The 17944-nt window shown below is 23.3% G+C and overlaps 1 protein-coding gene across 3 annotated transcripts in view; it reads left to right on the top strand.

Annotated features, from left to right (window-relative positions):
* The window catches only part of tay (tay bridge), a 494398-nt gene that overhangs the window by 57129 nt on the left and 419325 nt on the right, over positions 1–17944 (top strand). The window lies entirely within an intron of this gene.

Below are 17944 nucleotides of genomic sequence, written 5' to 3'. Positions count from 1 at the left end.
TAGCGTATTTTGTTTAGCCACTCTGACATATCGCTGCACACTTAAATGATGAATACCATCTCTTCATTTTGTTGGACTGCAGTTTGAAAAAATTGTAGACCTATAAATTCCCACTGTCATCTGTCCATCTGGCCTTCCTTAATCACAAGAATGGAATTAGATAAATGAAAGACAAGACCAGATATGGAAACCTTAGGGGCAGGAGACCCTGATTACCTATATAAGAACTTCCAATGCAAACTGGAAGTCATGTTATTTCAGTTTAAAAATTTTTCCCTGTAAGGTGTTTGTTAGATAACTGGCATGACTCTATTGTTAAAGAAAAGTATGATGTACAGGGGCAAGCCACTACTAATTTAAGATGGAGAGCATATATTTTAAATTAAATAAATGAAAAGTATGATTAAAAATTGTAGCTTGGCATTCTGACAATGTCACAATAAATAATAGCTCATTTGATGTGAAAATCATTTAGAACATTAAATTTATTTACAATCACAAATTAATTTTATTTAACTTTATTTAGTAAATTAATTCAAAATATTATAATTTAGGGATTGATTGTCTATTAAGCCTCAACTCTGTAGATTATATGATTGTGACCCTGAAAATTGTTAATATGATTTTTCTGTAAAACAATCTATCTACTGTTGCCTTAGTAATTCATATCAATGCAAGTTCACTATGTTTGAAAACTATGGTTTTATGGTTTAAATTTATATTCATGTAGCAACTAGCTTTAGTTTACTTTTACACTTATGTATACATAATTTTCAATTGTTGAAAAAAAAAGGATAATAGTAGCAGGGGTGCAATTGCTTTCTTGTATTCCCTGGACTGCACCACTGTTTACCTTAAGAAATAAAAGTATGGCTTAGTTACAAAAAAATGGATCCTTAATTATTCTGAAAGATCAACGATCTATGTTTTAGCTTGTTATGTATTAAACATGGTCAGTGTGTTATATTAATGACTTTAACAATAAAGACTTGAAATCTTGTAAAAAGAAACAAATGTCATCAGTTGTTATTTCAATGGAAATTGTAATAATAATAAAAAAATACTTTTAGCATTAAATCAAAAATTAAAACTTTTTGCAATGAATATACTCAGGTAGGTGAAAGAATTAATTACTACTATTTATCAAATTATTGAAGAAATGGGCAAAAATTGGGAATTGATCAATATGAGATCGGTATCATAACCAGGAATAAGTAATTGAGGCACTAGATTAACAAATGAGATACAAGCCAAAAAAATTGTATAGGACTATAAATAGGCCCAGTATTTGTAGGACTACCTATATGAACACCTTCAACTTCATTTTAATTTTCCCACTTTGTCAAGCTTGGTATGGGTGATTATTTATTAATTTGTCTATTAGCTATTTTTCACAATAATAGATATCATAAGCACTCTTATGTTAATGATCTACTTTTAATATATAAGTATATATTAACAGAGATATAATTAGTCTAGATGTAATTAGAATATCATTTACTTCAGTTTTTAATGAAGTAAATGATATTCTGTTTGAAAAATAATTCAAACTACTCATTTGCTAATGTAATAAATAATAAGATGTTGCAGTTACTTTCAAACAATACAAAACAAGTTGCAAAACATTTCCAAATTTATTAATATCTATTCGTTTTTCTATTGTTGTTTAAAAATAATTATAGAGAAAATGTTGCTAGAATCAATGCTTGTGTACCAGGCAAAAACATTAGAGAGAAATTTTCATAACAATAGGATATATTTAACAATTATCTCAGTGTCTAGGGTTGCCAGATTTTTATGACTAGATTAAAGGACACTTAAAAAATGATTAATGCTATCACTCTTCAACTTTCACTCTACCCTGTCCCACCCCAAAAGAAGTAAAATTGGATGATTAATGATTTTTTAGTTAACTAAACCATTCTGTGTATGGTTTTTACATTTTGATTTACAAAATATATATATATATATATATATATATATATATATATATATAAAGTCTATATTGAACAATGCTTTTAAATACTTTTTCAGCAATACTCTACTTTATTTAAACAAATGTTTCTGACTCCTTTCATAGGTGTGTCAAGTTTTAACATATAAAATTAAAAGATTTGAACTGACAGTTCTAATTAATGTTTTTACAGCATTTTTAAAAAATTTGAAATGTGATGTCTTTGTCTTTATAGAAACCTTGTTTCAATAAGGACAGGGATAGTTTAGCTAAAATAAAGGTACTATACATTTTGTTTTAATTAAAAATTACATCATGCATATCAGCATATATTTACATTATAAGTGGTCAAAGTTATGTATCTGATGTAATTACATTATTCAAATTATTTATCATTGTTTATTTATGTAGATAACTTAATAATTAATTATAAAATATTGCAATATTTAAAATTATTTACTTTTATTGTGAAATTTTTATATTATGCCTAGCAATTTTGCTGCCTCTCAAAAATTTTCTGTTCTGTGCTTGTCCTGTGTATATTTAGAAATCTGTCTGTGATAGTAAGTAAATAATAATGATCATTTGAGCCATAAATTAGTCAAATACCAAAAGTGAATAAAATTATACAGTAAATTCTGGAATGTGTTGGAATGACAATTCCAGTTAAATCAGTTCCAGTTAATTTGTTGATATCCACAGACAGATATGTTTAAGTTATCTTATAGTCATGATCATACATAAAAAGTGTAAAGATTTTTGGAAAATACAGTCTGTCAAATACAGATGTTTGTCTTGTGAATTTCTATGAGGTTTTTCAAAAGATAGACTACATAGAGATGAATATTTTGATTTGTATTTTTTTCATAAAGCTTTTATTTTATTATTACTGTATTATAATACTTTTCTTTAATAATAATTTTTTATATATACATTAATCTTTACAGAATTTAATTTATATAAACTCCAAATAATTTTAATTTTGCTTTAGGATATGTTAATAATAATGTTAATTATAATTTTAAAACATGGAAATAGTCTAATTTTATTAGAATATTAAGCAAATATCTTACTGGGTATTAAGATGAGGGATTTTCAGATTTTTTTAAGTAATATTTTTACATTGAAAACTTAAATGGGAATTATATTTCTTGAAAAATGTATATTTTGTAAAACAATTTATTGACTAAAGCAATTTATAGTAGTTTAAAAGAAACAAAAAACAAATTTGGTTTTTATCCTGAAGATTAGCTATCAGTAATTTAAGAGAGTCAAAGATAATTTTAATCTGATTTTGACATTAAAGAGAGAAGTTTAATTCAAAGATATATATACATCAGTTGTTTTCATAAAATTATCACATAAGTATAATTGTAACAAAAATAAAGCTATAAATTGATAAAATTGAAACTAAAACAGATTTTATAATTTCAGTTTTGATCATACTAATTTTAATGTTAATTTTAAATTGAAATTAACATTAAAATTACTATTTCAGTTATCATTTGTTTCTACAGCTGCTAAATAAAAAAGGAATATAAAGTTATTGAGAAGGAAACATTTGATTTGAAATAGAGAATTATTTATTGTGATGAACAAAACATTAAACTTTATTCACATTTCAGTATGTTATTGGTTTTGTCATTTGAAATATGAAAGATAATTTGACTAATAATTATGCTGTTTATTATAAAGCAAAATATAATTGATATCAAAAGAGCTACAAGAATTTGCATTATTAATTGAGACAAAAACAAATGGAAGAATGACTGTGCTTCCTTAAGTTGGTTGATCACAAGTAAAATGAATAAATGTTGTCATTTTCTAAGAGGTATGTTGACCATTATTTAAATATAAAAATGTCATTCAGAGATTCAAGTACTGTGCAATTAAAGTGGCTAATGCTTTTGATAATGATTTAAAGCAATAAAAAGTTTTGAAACTATCTCTCATGTGAGAATAGTGTGTCAGTGAAATAAGCAGTTTTGAACAATCTACACTACCTAGTAAGTAATTATGAATGCTGCTTTTTATTATAAGCTGAAAGTATTACTATTGTTGATAACAATCAACTTAAGAATATAAAGGAATAATTGGAAAAATTTTGTATTTAAATTTGTGTTTTATAAACAACAATTCTGACAATCCACAATCTTCAGAAACTGACAGTTATGATAGAGACTTAATTGAAGTGATTAAAATAATTATTTTTGTTGCAGAAATTTTTAGAATTAGAAACTGGAAGCTCACGAGAATAAGTTGGTAGACTAATTTTATGATATAAAACCATATATGGATAGTATTAAATTCTAATGTAATTAAACTATATAGTTATCTATCCTCAATATAGTTAACTATGTAGTTTAATTACATTAGTAGTTGATTATTGCCCATCTTTATATAAAACAATATTCATAATAAATGAAAGTACTTTCAGGCTTCTATGAACATGTTTTAAAAGTATAAACATATTTATACTGTGTTTTCCATCCTATAAAAGGGAATAAAAGAAGCAAAAAGGAATATGCTTTTCACTTCTTTCATTTCAGTAATTTTTATTTAACAACAAAAATAAAATTCTTTGTCTTGTAGTTGTAGTTAAGAGTATTGCTAAGTGTTCACAACAAATCCAAGCAAGACTATATAGATTGTAGTAAATATTTATCAACATTACTTGACAGTGATATAATTCAAATGACTTTAATTGATATGGCATGATCAGAATGTGTAATAAATAAATTTCTTAAGAAAAACTTCACTCAATTTAAAAATACTTTTAGAAGAAAATCTTAAATTTAGTTTGTCTTAAATTCTGCATTTGTTAAAATTACACAATTGTAATAAAATTTTCTTTTAAAATGATGATAATTATAATAATAAATAACATTTGTCATAGAGATAAGTATATTATTATGAGTTCTGCATAAATACAAGCACTGGAATATCCAGGGAATGGCAGGCCTCCCTTCATAATGAAAAAGTTAATAAAAATGCTAAGTATAGGAAAAATAATTTGTGGAGTTAACCTAATAATTTATATAATTTTTTTATATATTACTGTTTTTTTATAGTCCATTATATAAGTACTAAAAGGAAAAATTTATTCAAATGTTTGTGATTTATATTAAATTTTAACTGGCCACCTTTACATTGGATCTGGTTACACCAACAAATATATAAGCTAATCTAATATATTCTGAATCAGAAAGATCTGCAAATATATGTTGTAAGTTTAATTTTTTACATATAGTTGTTGTTAAAATTTATACAAAAGATTAGTAAATAGGAGCATTTGAAAATTATGAAATAAATTTTAAATTATCACCATATACCAGATTAATAACTGAATTAAATATAACTTCTTGAAGCTTGGATGCATAGAAAATTCATTGTATTCATTTAGGAAATAGATGTCAATATCCTCATCCTTGAAATTGTAAGGAATAAGACTATTTCATGTTTATTTGATATGAATTTTGTCAGAAAATTAAAATATTAGTTCTGAAACATGATATAATAAATTATTTATTATGCCATAAACATACAAAAGACAAATAATGAAGTTGATTTTACAATAATTTGTAATAATAATTTGGGATTTTTCAAAGTTTGATGAATAGCAATTTGATTTCATGATTTTGATTCATGAGTTTGTAATAGTTTAGTAGGTATAAACAGTGCATAGTTAGCTTTTCATGTGCCCTGTGCAAGATTTTATTTTTGGCTCCCATTTTTTTTGGAAAAAAAAAAACAATAGAAATTGGTTGGTTAATTTTTAACTTTCGTCAATTCCTGCATCAGCAAAATTTAAAAATGAATATATAATACTGATAATTTTTTGATACCTCATTTTAGGGACCTCTTTATCTTGGGCCCTAAGCCTATGCACTTGTTTGCACCTGTCTAGTTATGGCACTAGGGTGTGAAGGATATTTTAATTATATTTATCTATGTTTCACAACCAATATTTATAAATTTTTATTTAATTTAGCTGTAGAATTATTAATATATTTCAATTTCTTATTCTTTCATAGTTAGTATTAAACTTCAATATGAAATATTTTAAAAAGTGATATTAAGACAATTTATATGAAATCTACTGAATTTCCATGAATTTACTGAAATTAGATAGAATAAACTGTTAGCAATTCAAGTGTTGGTTTAAAAAGGAACATGCAAGAAAAATTTTAATAATTATTCTCCAAAGTTTATATTCAGTTTCCATGAAATTCTGACTACCAATCAGACTGTCAGTACGAAAGAACATACTGACGATCTGATCTAAAAAATTATACAAATAATGTCTTTGAGCAATTTTAACTCGTAGACATTAAAATAATTATTGTTGATGTAGATGGGAATTGAAATGAATGAAAATAGAAAATATAAATTTCAATTTAAAAACAAACATTATATAATTTTAATTTGTGCTTAGAAGAAAGATAATAGGGGGTAATTCTTTCTCCAAGTACTTTTATAATTAGATGAATGCTGGATATAATTAATTTTCTTTATTGTTATATTATACTTATTCATATATGTTATAAGAATTGAAAATCAAATTTAGTCTTTATGAAAAATATGAATAAATACACTAATCATTTATAAATAGTTCTTTCTGAGAAATATGATTATTCATTTATTCAGAAATAGAATTGCATAAAAACTTTTTGGACCTTGAAATTAATTAAACAGAAAATATATTTAGTGATTAGAAATTCTCTAATATTAAAAATTTACTTAATAAACCTGCATTTTCATCTGTAAGAAAATTCTCTTATTATTTTAAATTTGGTAATATTTTATTCCTGAAGCTTTTGTTTTAGTCTAAAGAACATTACTTGCAGTAAAGGTTGTTTCTCTGTTGATAGATAGTCAATGGTGTGCAGAGAAGAATCTTTGAGGGTAACATACAAAATCAATACTGGATTCTGTTGCTTGTAGGAAGAAACACAGTGCACAGTTTCTGTTCAGAATAGTAATGGTTGATGAACAATATTTGGAGAGTGAGAGTTTAATGTTTTGATTTGCTTACAATACTTTAGTTACGAAACAGTCAACCTAATTATTTTTAGTTTGGTTTTTCAATATTAAAATATGCATAATTTATGCTGTAAGAATTTAGATAAGCATTTTGTTTAAAAGATTATTTGAATGTGTATTAAAGTTTATATATAACATTTATATACATTTGATGTATGTAATGTAGAAAAATTTTACTTTGAATATTATCATCATGAATTTTATATGATTATTATTTTAAGTTGATGTTATTTGTTTTTATTTTATTATAATAAAGAAATAAAGATGTTTTTAAATAATAAATAAGGTAATAATTATTTTGTAACATTAATTAAAATAAATGTTAAAAGTTAACATAGTTAAAATCTTGTGTTTTTTTGGTAAAACAATTAACATCATTATAAATATTTAATGATAAAGAAGAGAAATTATATATAGTTAGCATAAGAGGACTTCATGTTAAGACAACTTCAGTATTATACGTACAGAATGATATAATAAACATTAATATTATCATTGTGTAGTTCAGTCTGAAGAACAGTTTAAGTAATTTTACCAACTGTTTTTTCTTTTATTATTTCAAGATACGAGTTTTTATTGACATCTCTTATGATTTGATCATATATGAGAGTCTTGATCTTGTATCATTTTTTTCTTAAGAGGTGTCTTTACCAGGCTGATATCTTATTATATGTTTCATCAACTCTCATCATTTTTATGTTTTTTTTTTTTAGAATGTTGATCTTTTGGAAAAGGAGCAATTATTTTAAAAATATTTACTTATATAAATTTTCAAAAAAGCAAATGTCAAGAAAAATTATCTGGTAATAAAAAGTTACAAAATTAGTAATTGTAACAATCTAACAAACTGACTCATAGAATATTGTAATTACTGTTATGTTTAATAGAATAACTTTAGTTTTTCTTTTTTAAAATTTGAAATAGAATTAAATTTCATAATAGTTTTGACAGAGGAATAAAATAATTGATTATAATGCTGTCAATAAATGAAGTGAATATAGACTTTAAATTTACATTATTTTTAATATGAGTATTTTATTGATGCAATATATTATTTAAATATTTGTGTTCATAGATGTTAATAATGATTGCAATATTTATTTAACATTCAGAAAAAACCGGTATGAATAATTCAATATTGCAAGTGATTAATAATTAACTATTGTAATATTTAGTAAAGAGCAGACAAGAAATAAACAATGAGAAAAAATTTGACAGATGATTTCTTTTGAAGTTTGGATATCATGAATTACAATCAAAATAAGAATTAGAGTAGAAAAAATACTTTTGAACAAATTACCTTATCAAATCCTTTTAGTTGTTACTAGTTATAAGATATAATCTTACATTGTTTCATAATTCAGTAATTTTTATGATTTTATTGATTCTATTGGCATTATTAATTTTTAAGAATTTTAGTAAATAAAAATAAATGCAGTTTGCATAATACAAATATAATTTTTCCATTTGCTATTTTAATGTACTGGAATGATACAGTTGACAATTAAATACATGATCTTCATTTGATATTTTTTTGTAATTTTATATTTAATGATTAAGTATTATTGAAAAAATATAAGTATTCTTATTTAAACATCAATATAACATGATTAATCAGAGCAACTACATTGAATATTTAAAATTCAAATTGATGGAATATTCAATTTAAGTCAAAGAACTCATAAATTTTAAATAATAGTTTTGTTTTATTATAAAAATTAAGTTAAATAAAATATTAAAATAATAATATACAAAATCAAAAATGAATACAATTTGTGATTATGATAGTTATCAGCTATATGACTTCCTGTTATATTTGAGTTTTACAAACCCGAAAGGATAAAATAAATATTCTATAATGTTCAGTTATTCATTGTAATTGGATTAAAGAATATATATTAATGTAAACATCATAATTGACTTACTATATTCAACTGATTTATATTCAAATACAAAAATAACCATTTAATCTATATTCAGGAAGTCAGTGAAGAGTATTTTATGTTTTAATTTGTTTAATTTTATCCATTCTGTTGAATTTTTTTAATCAAAACATTAATTTTTAATAAACTGTACTGATAAATCATTAGGCTATGTAGTTTGAAACATTGGAGTATTTTATTTCAATGTTCTTTGAATTCAGTTTTGGTTTTAGGATCAAAACAAAGTAAATGAAGATGAACACACAAATGTTAAGAAAACTATTTAAAGATGCATTTTCCATTTATTTCATATTAGAATGTAAATGCTGTTTTTTTTTTTTTATAAAATGAATTACAACATAATTTTCAGTACTTCATATTTTATTTATTTATGTAATAGTTATTTACATCTAATGATTACGTAAATTAAATTTTAAACTGTATCAAATGCAAAAGTTTAAATGCAAATGCAATTTCGTAGTTTTTTTTTTTTTTTTGAATGTGATTTCTTACAAATCTGAATTATAAGTTCTAGATGTTGAAATTTTATTATTTACAAGTAAATGTGACAGTAAATAACACAAATTTTCAATGAATTCAATATTTTATTAGACTCCATGTAGTTATAGAAGAAAGTTTTTTCTTATTAGAAGTTTACCTTCTTTCTTTGAAAAACTTTAATTTCAAAATTAAACATTCAGTAATGCAGTGATGTGTTTTGGAACTACTGTACATTTTTTTTATTTCAAAATATAAAATCACTTGTTTTAATAATTAATTTTCTCAAATATTGTTTTTGTTAAATGGCTAACTTCTGACCAAACTACTGAACATAGTCTTCATTCTGTTTTAGTGCATAGTAATGAAATTATTGAAATTTAGAAAAATTAAATTTTAGTATCTTTTCATATTATTGAAGAGAATTATTACTATTTATTTAGGGAAAAATTGGAGAAAATTCATAAAATAATTTTTATCAATATTAGATTTACAAGTATAATAATTTCCTGCATTGATTGTAATTCCGTTATGTATTACTTGAATATTTTGTAGTTAACAAGCTGCATACTATCTACTAATTATCTTCAAAGCTTAATAATAAACAGTTAAATAACTATCCATCAGTTAATTAATTATCAATACCAATTATTTAATTAAAAATTGATATTAAAATTAATTAATGAATGGATTAATTATAAAAATGACAATGAATCTAACAGATATAATTTATAATGCAGAAACAATAAAAACATACTTAACTCATTTTTTATAATTAATATTGTTTGTTATGTGATATTGTTGTGATTTAGAACTGATTTTAACATGAGAAGACTTGTTTAATGAATATAAAACCAAAAAAATGGAAAAATGCCAATTGTTGGATGATAAATTTGAACGAAATGATTCTATTTTTTAACGTGTTTCAAATCTATCAGATTGAGAAAGCAATCCTTTCTGTTATGAACTAATTCATCCAAATATTTGATAACTGTTCAGTTGGATTTGTTTCATATTAAACTTAAAAGAAAAATTTCTTTTGAGAGTTTAAGTTTTGAAAATTGTTGAGTTTTGTATTGAAAGTGTTGATTTATATTGTTGTTTCAGAAATTCAGATTGTTAAATATAAAATTTATTGCAAGATAAATAATAATGAATTTATTTAGATTTTATTATTTTATTATATATTTATTTATGTTTTGTTTAAGTAAATATTTGCTATTTTGAAGAATAGTGTTGGGATAAATAATTCTTATTTTATATTACATGAGCAAATTTTTACTTCAAATAATGAGTTTAAAGTTTATATTCTGTTTGTATTTGTTGTTGTTTTATTATTTCTTAAAAATTATTTTAAAATTTAAATACTTTTGGTTTCCGAAGTGTTGAAGAAAGAAAGCATTATTTTTATAATAATTTCTAGATTGCCATATTTTATTTTATTTTGCCTTATTTTCATTGAAGTTTTAAAGCAGAGGTCTCCAAACTTTTTTGATTGTTGATCCCATCAAGAATTTCTTGACCTTTTTTTTTTTTTTATTAACCTCTTCATTCGATGATGATTATGCTGATGCTGATCATAATAATAAAGTCTAGTGAGCCAGTTTTAATCCATATGCTGTTTTCATAGAAAATATTATTTACAGTGTTCAAATTTCAACTGAACTGTTATATGTGTAATACATTGGACTAATAATTTTTAATGAATCATTTTCAATGTATTCCTAATTAAGCTCTGACTAATTTTTGACCCCAAAAATGTCATATTGACTGACTCCTGTTGTACTGTACAGTACAATTGATATAAATAGATCTGATTTATGAATTAAAATTTTTTTTGTTAGCTTAAATGAAATAAGAGCTTCATTCTAATTAAACAAATTTGATTTAAACATTTTGATTTAAAATTAAAAAAAGAAATAATTTTGGTTTTTTGAAGGTATATTTGGAATTAATTCTTGGATATGTTATAAAAATAAAAGAAACAAGACTTAACATGACATTGAAATAAAACTGCTTATTAAGAAATCAAATATATACATTTATTAGAAATGTTTTTGGCTAATGTTCTGACAATTTTCAGTTTACAAATACATTGGTCAGCATGGAATAAGAAATTCAAAACAAAGAACAAAAATTGAAGAACTGTTAATAAACAAAGTGCATGAAACTAATCTTCAGCACAATTTTACAAGAAAGCAAACATTTTTGACCATGTTAAACAGACATTGCCAAGCTACCTTATGATGCCCATTTAACATGGCCGAAAACACTGTTGTAAAATTGTGCTGGAGATTGGTTTCATACTCTTTGTTTATTAACATATATCCAGTTTGAGTAGTTGAAGAACTATTAATACTAGAATAATAGAATTATAAAAAAATTTAAAATTTTAAAATGATGTTACCCAAATAGAACATTAAATAATAAATTCTACAAAATTTGAAATATATGTATATAAAATATAAAAATAAAGTATTACTGCTATAAGGTTATTAGAATTTGGAAATTAACTGATAGTAAATAGATGAAGATAATACAAGATATAAATGCAAATAGTTGTATTTATACTAAAATATCTGTTTAAAATATAAGTGATATCATGCCTATAACATCAATACTTTGAACATAAATTTTGAGATTATAAAATTTTTCTTCTCTTTATAACATGTCAACTTTTTAAATCTTATAGCTTTACAGTGGTAATGTTTTAATTATTTTAACTTTCATGCAATTATTTATTGAATTTACTTATAAATTTTATATTATTATTTCAAGTGTGTTAGCTATGCAATATCTTTTTAAAATGTTAAACTCTTATATAATTCTACTTGTTCTAATATCAATGGTTCTTCAATTAATATTGTTTGAAGTTTTTGTTTCACACTGTACAATGTATTTTAAGCTGAAGATGATTAGAATAACAATCAAAAATATTTTTGATTAAATTAGTTTATTATTTTTTTTTATTTAAGGCAAGAAAATCTAGTTATATTTTTGATAAAAGAAATGGGACAAAATCAGAAATAAGAGGTACAGTACATATAACAGAAGTTTATACTTTTAAAAAATAACCAGAAAGTCTAAATGCTTGATTTTTACTTTCGTTTTACATGATTATTTTTAATACTTTGTATACATTTTTTTCTAACGTGATCATTCTAAATGAATTCAATACTGATTTATTTTAAAAATAGTGAGATTACTTTTCATTTGGTCATTATTAATTTTTTTTCTTTGCCTTTATCAAAAATTATTTTATCATATGTTGTTGTATGTTATTTCTTACAGATAATAATCAATAATTTTTAAATGCTAGTTGAACATTATTTATCTTTGATAGTACATACTAAACATATTAAAGTTTGGATATTTTAAATATGGAATTATATTATAATCTTTTTCCCTGAAACACTTTTTGATTCAATTTTATAGTTGTATTATTTATTCTTTTTGAAATTATTTTAGGTTTCAGTTAGCTTCTTTTGTATGTATATTGTCCATTTTTATTCAGGCAAATTAATTGTTTTAAAATTTTGTATAATTGTATTTAATTGACCTTTATTAACACATAATATTTAAATATTTATAACAGAAGTTAATTTCTTAATTTATGAAATCAAGCTGTACTAATTTACATGAATATCAATTTTTGTTAAGACTTGCACATAGAATTAAATTAATTAAATTAAATATATTTGATTTATTTTAATTTTCTTTCTGTTAGTTTTTTCTTTTTATTGGATTAGATAATGTCCCAGAGAAATTAATTGTTTTAGTTATTTGTTTGTAATTTTTATACATTATTTATAGTTTGTTAAACCCTTGTATTGTATATCATTAAATACAATAGTGTTAGCAGGACCCAGAGCCTGTTGAGAGCTTGTACAGAGCCCAGGGGTAGAATGAACTTCTTTTGCTTCTTAGCAGGTCCCTTCAGCCATTTAGCCAATAAAATGTTTAGAATGTTTCTCTTTTAATAAAATTCAGTCTTAGATTTATTTTGTTAGTAAAAATAAGATTAATTTTATAGGGTTTTGAATCATTATTAGACCAGTTTTTTATGGCCCCAGGAAAAATCTTCAGCTCTCTAACTCTCTGACAGTCCTGAATATTAGTAACAATACTATTGCTATTTACTAAATAAATTAAGATTAATATCTTCAGAAAATATTTATTACCGTTAGTTATACAGAATACTTTAATAAGAATGCTATTCAACAGAGTCATTTATGTTAGTATTATAAGCATTTCATATCTAAAAAGAAAGTTGTAAAAAGGTCACTAAAAAACCTAATATGTAATATCCAGCAGAGAAGTTGAGAAGTGCTAATATTTTCACCTGTGTTAAATGGGGATTATCAGACAAACTAATCCCCCCAACTGCTGAAGGGAGGTGTTGGGAAAGTTGTAAATTTTTAAAATAATTTTTGTGAATATCAATAGATGGTAATGGTAATTTTTAACAAAAATGTAAATGTGTGATAGTTTTAGAAATATTCTCTTAAAAATATGAATGTATTATTAGAAATATACTGGAGTCAAATATTTTATCTAGTTATTGTTGATTTTGATTAATTGAGTTCTTGAGTTGTGACTACTAATATGATACTAAAATCTCAAAATTATTACTACTAAAAATTATCCCTCCAAAAATTTGAATTATTGCAGTTTTTTGTGCCAAATGAAAATTTTCATTTAATTTTTTTTTAGCTCAGAAATTGAAATGTTGGACAATGCTTTTTTAACGATTTCAGTGTTTTATTTTTTTCTTTTCCCACATAACACATGCAGAACCCAAAAATTATTTTTGTTATTATTCCAAGATGATGAAATGTTTTAACAATGCTTATTTGTGATACATTGAGATTTATCACAAGTTCCTGAGTAGGTATGCAATGTCTACCTGTAACATTTTGTTCATTAAGAGCTTTTTAACTCTCTAAGCTCTGAAAACGTTCTTTTTCTATGTACAGTACCTAGAGACAACTGTTTTTACCTCTCAGGCCGAAAGGTGAATATGTATGGCAAAACCAGTCAAACAACATTTCCATTGGCTGATTTCATTTTGAATGGACTAAGCTGATTTTATGTTTAAAGGATTAAAATGTAGTGGCTGTTCACTCAGTACTCTTTGAGTCACTTAGATCAAAATTTCAGGATTGAGTAAATTTGAACTGGCAAAATCATAAAAAGCATGCAATTTGTTTTGCTACATAAATCTCAAATTTTTAATTTTGTTAATTTTAGATAAAGCTCTTGGTCACTCAACAAAGAAAAATGTTTGATATAAAAAATGCTTAAGTCATTTTTTATTGCCAAATACAACTTCATTACTCCAGCTTTGTGAACCAGGGGAATGATTTCAACATATTAAAGCATATTATGACAAAAATTTTAACCAGACAATTGAAAAAACAAAGAGAAAAGAATTTTTGATATAATTTTGGGAAATTTTAGCATAAAAAATGCTGTTGAAAACATGCTCTTGAAGCATAGAGAGAAGTTATGGTTACTAACATGTGAGCTGTTTAGCAAAAACTTATTCCTGAATGTGCAAATGATTTTGAAGGATTCAATTCTGAAATTAACAGTATCTTAGAAGAAATTAAGCAGCTTGTATTGCATCTAGAGTTAACTAAAGTTAATAAGATATTCAAGAATAGCTCTTTCTCACGATAGTGATCTTACTGATGAAGAACTTATGCTCTCATTCTACATCCAGATTAATGAAGCTCAGACTGATAGCATTGGAGATGATGAAATTAAGACAGAAACAAAAATTCATAGTAAATGAACTTGATGAAATGTTTCATGTCTGTGAATCTCTTAACATGAAAAAATGGATGGTGAACTAATATTAATTGTTCAATGAAAGTGTGCCAAGGAATAGAAAATGCAATTCACTGTTATTAAGTCATATAAGAGAAAAAAATAGAAATTTTTAAATCAAAATATCTTCTACATTATTTTTCTGAAAAATAAAATCTCATGTTTTTTGTTTAATAATAAAGTTTTAGAACTGAAAGCTATATTTAATTTATCATCTTTTTTCTTTACATATTTATTTATGTATGTATTTTAATGTAATATTTAATATTTATAATTTTATGCATGATTTTAGAAAATTCTTGGCAACAATCTCCTATTTCCCATACAGTATGTTATTCTTGATTATTGTAGTTTTGATTATTGTGGTGTTTTTTGTGGCAGCATTAAGCATTTTTCTGAGATATCACTGTGTTTATAAAGTGGCTCTTTCTTTAATCTACTTTGAGTTAGAGAAAAATGAAAAGTTAAGTACAGTCTTCAGAAAGTAAGAAGTATCAATATCTGTAAGAATTTCATATTTAATTTTAATTTAATTAATTTTTAAATTTAACACAATTTAAATAAAATAATTTAGTCTGTAGATATAAAAATTTTTATCATAAGGTTTAAAAATATGTCATAAAAGATTACTTTCATTTATATTTATTAAATGCATATCTGTGACATACATGTATATGCGTGATATATTTCTTTTCAAGTTCAAGTTGTTAAATTACTTACTCATTTAAGTCTTTTTGTTCTTGCCATCAGCATTATGTTTAACTTAATCAATATTTATTGGAATGTTGTTTCATAAGCAATAAAATTTTGAAAGTTGTTAATCTATGATAATGAATAATGTCAAGTAGAGTAATAATGTTTTGTAAGTTGTTGAAAATATTTTTTAAAAAGCATGTTAAATTATGATCTACTAAAATTACTTTGCAAAATGGATACTAAACAAAATGTAAGTTATTTAAGATTATCTTCAGAAGAAAAATTCTAGATAGACAAATAAATTCATAAACAGAATTAGATTTTTAATCACTCAATTAAAAAAAATATACTTTAATATATTTTTTGATATACCTTACAGCTAGGTAAAGAAAAAACTAAAATCTTGCAAATTTGAATATTTTAAGTTAATGGTACATATACTTTACTATATGCCATTCACATTTGATTTTAATTTGCTACTCTGATGTAAATGAACTAAAGTTAAAAAGTTCTTGGAATTAAAATTTTAAAATGTCACTTTCTTATAGTAATTCAGTAATTTAAGTATCAATTAGCATTAGTTATATAAGCCAAAATTTAAAGTATTGAATATTTTCTATACGTATTTTTATATTAACAATACAAATTTTTTTTAAATCTTGAAGAATACAAATAGTCAGAATTTTTTTAAATAATAAATCAAAACTTCATTCATGAAAAATGTTTGTTGGATAAAGTTTCTAAATTATTTGATAATTAGCTGTTTGAAAACAGGTTATTTGTAAAAACATAGTGTAAAAATTTATTTACATTTTATTAATTATATAATTTATTGTTACTTAAAGTTATTAAATATAACAATAATTTTTGCTGTGGTTTTTGTTTAAAATTGTAACATCAAAGACTGAACTTTTTTTGTTTATCTCATCTGTAGTGTACACAAATATTATTTCTTAATTTATTAAATGTTAATTTAATAAATATATTTATAGCATGAATTTTTGATATAAAATTGTGTAATTGTTTTGCTAATGAATCATTAAACATTTGTTTCGAAAATATTTATAAACAATTTATTTTTATGCTTATCTTGTTTCTATAAAATTAATAATTTAAAATATAAATAGACTTAATTTTCACAAGTTAAATTTGTTACATTTGAAATTTTTAGATTAATTTAAAATTGTTAAGTTATAGCATAATTTGAAAAGTCTTATTAGTGTATTATATTTGAAATTAGTTTCTCTCAAGGAGAATTAGATTGTATTCTTTTTTCTCACTTAATTTTTTATCAGCTGAGTAGTTTTATCATTTTGTTCAGTTTTTTAGAGCATTGTTTCAAAACAAGCATTTAATATATTCTTATTTTGTTGCATTTAAATTTCTATTTTTGTCTTCTGTTTCATGATTTTATTATGGGGAAAAGCAAAAGATAAATTTACATAGCCCTGTGAACATTATTATATTTAAAGAGTATTGTTATATTATTAATAAGTAAAATAGATAAATATTTAAAATTTTCATATTTTGAAAAATATCATTTCATTCATTTAAAAAAATTTATTGACTTATTTTTTAAAATAAATTTACTGTTATTAAATATTAAACTATTATTTATTGGGTAGTCAGAAATTCTTGTAATGGCAAAATTTCCTCTTGGTAGTTGCAAAAACTTCTCAGTTGCATTTAAAACATTTCAATAGGATTTTAACAATGCCCAGCAAGATTTGAATGTAAACCTCTATTTTCACATAGTTGCACAGATTTCAAATTTTTTGCAGCAAATTATTTTAGATTAGAATAATAAAATTTTAAATAGAAATTCATTTCACAGAACTTCTCAAATGATTATTTATAGAAAAACATATGAGCAAGTTGTAAAGTGAATTTTGTTACCTTATTTTATATGATATAAGATGCAACTTTTGTCCAAAAACTAGCTTTAAAAATTACCTTGCATCTTATATGTGAAGTTACAATCTCATATAGGATAATGAAT

The sequence above is a fragment of the Centruroides vittatus genome, unplaced genomic scaffold (genome assembly GCF_030686945.1).
Source record: "Centruroides vittatus isolate TY-2023 unplaced genomic scaffold, ASM3068694v2 contig_680, whole genome shotgun sequence".
Lineage (NCBI taxonomy): Eukaryota > Metazoa > Arthropoda > Arachnida > Scorpiones > Buthidae > Centruroides > Centruroides vittatus.
Note: the sequence above shows the minus strand (reverse complement) of the source record. Positions and strands in the feature narration are given on the sequence as shown.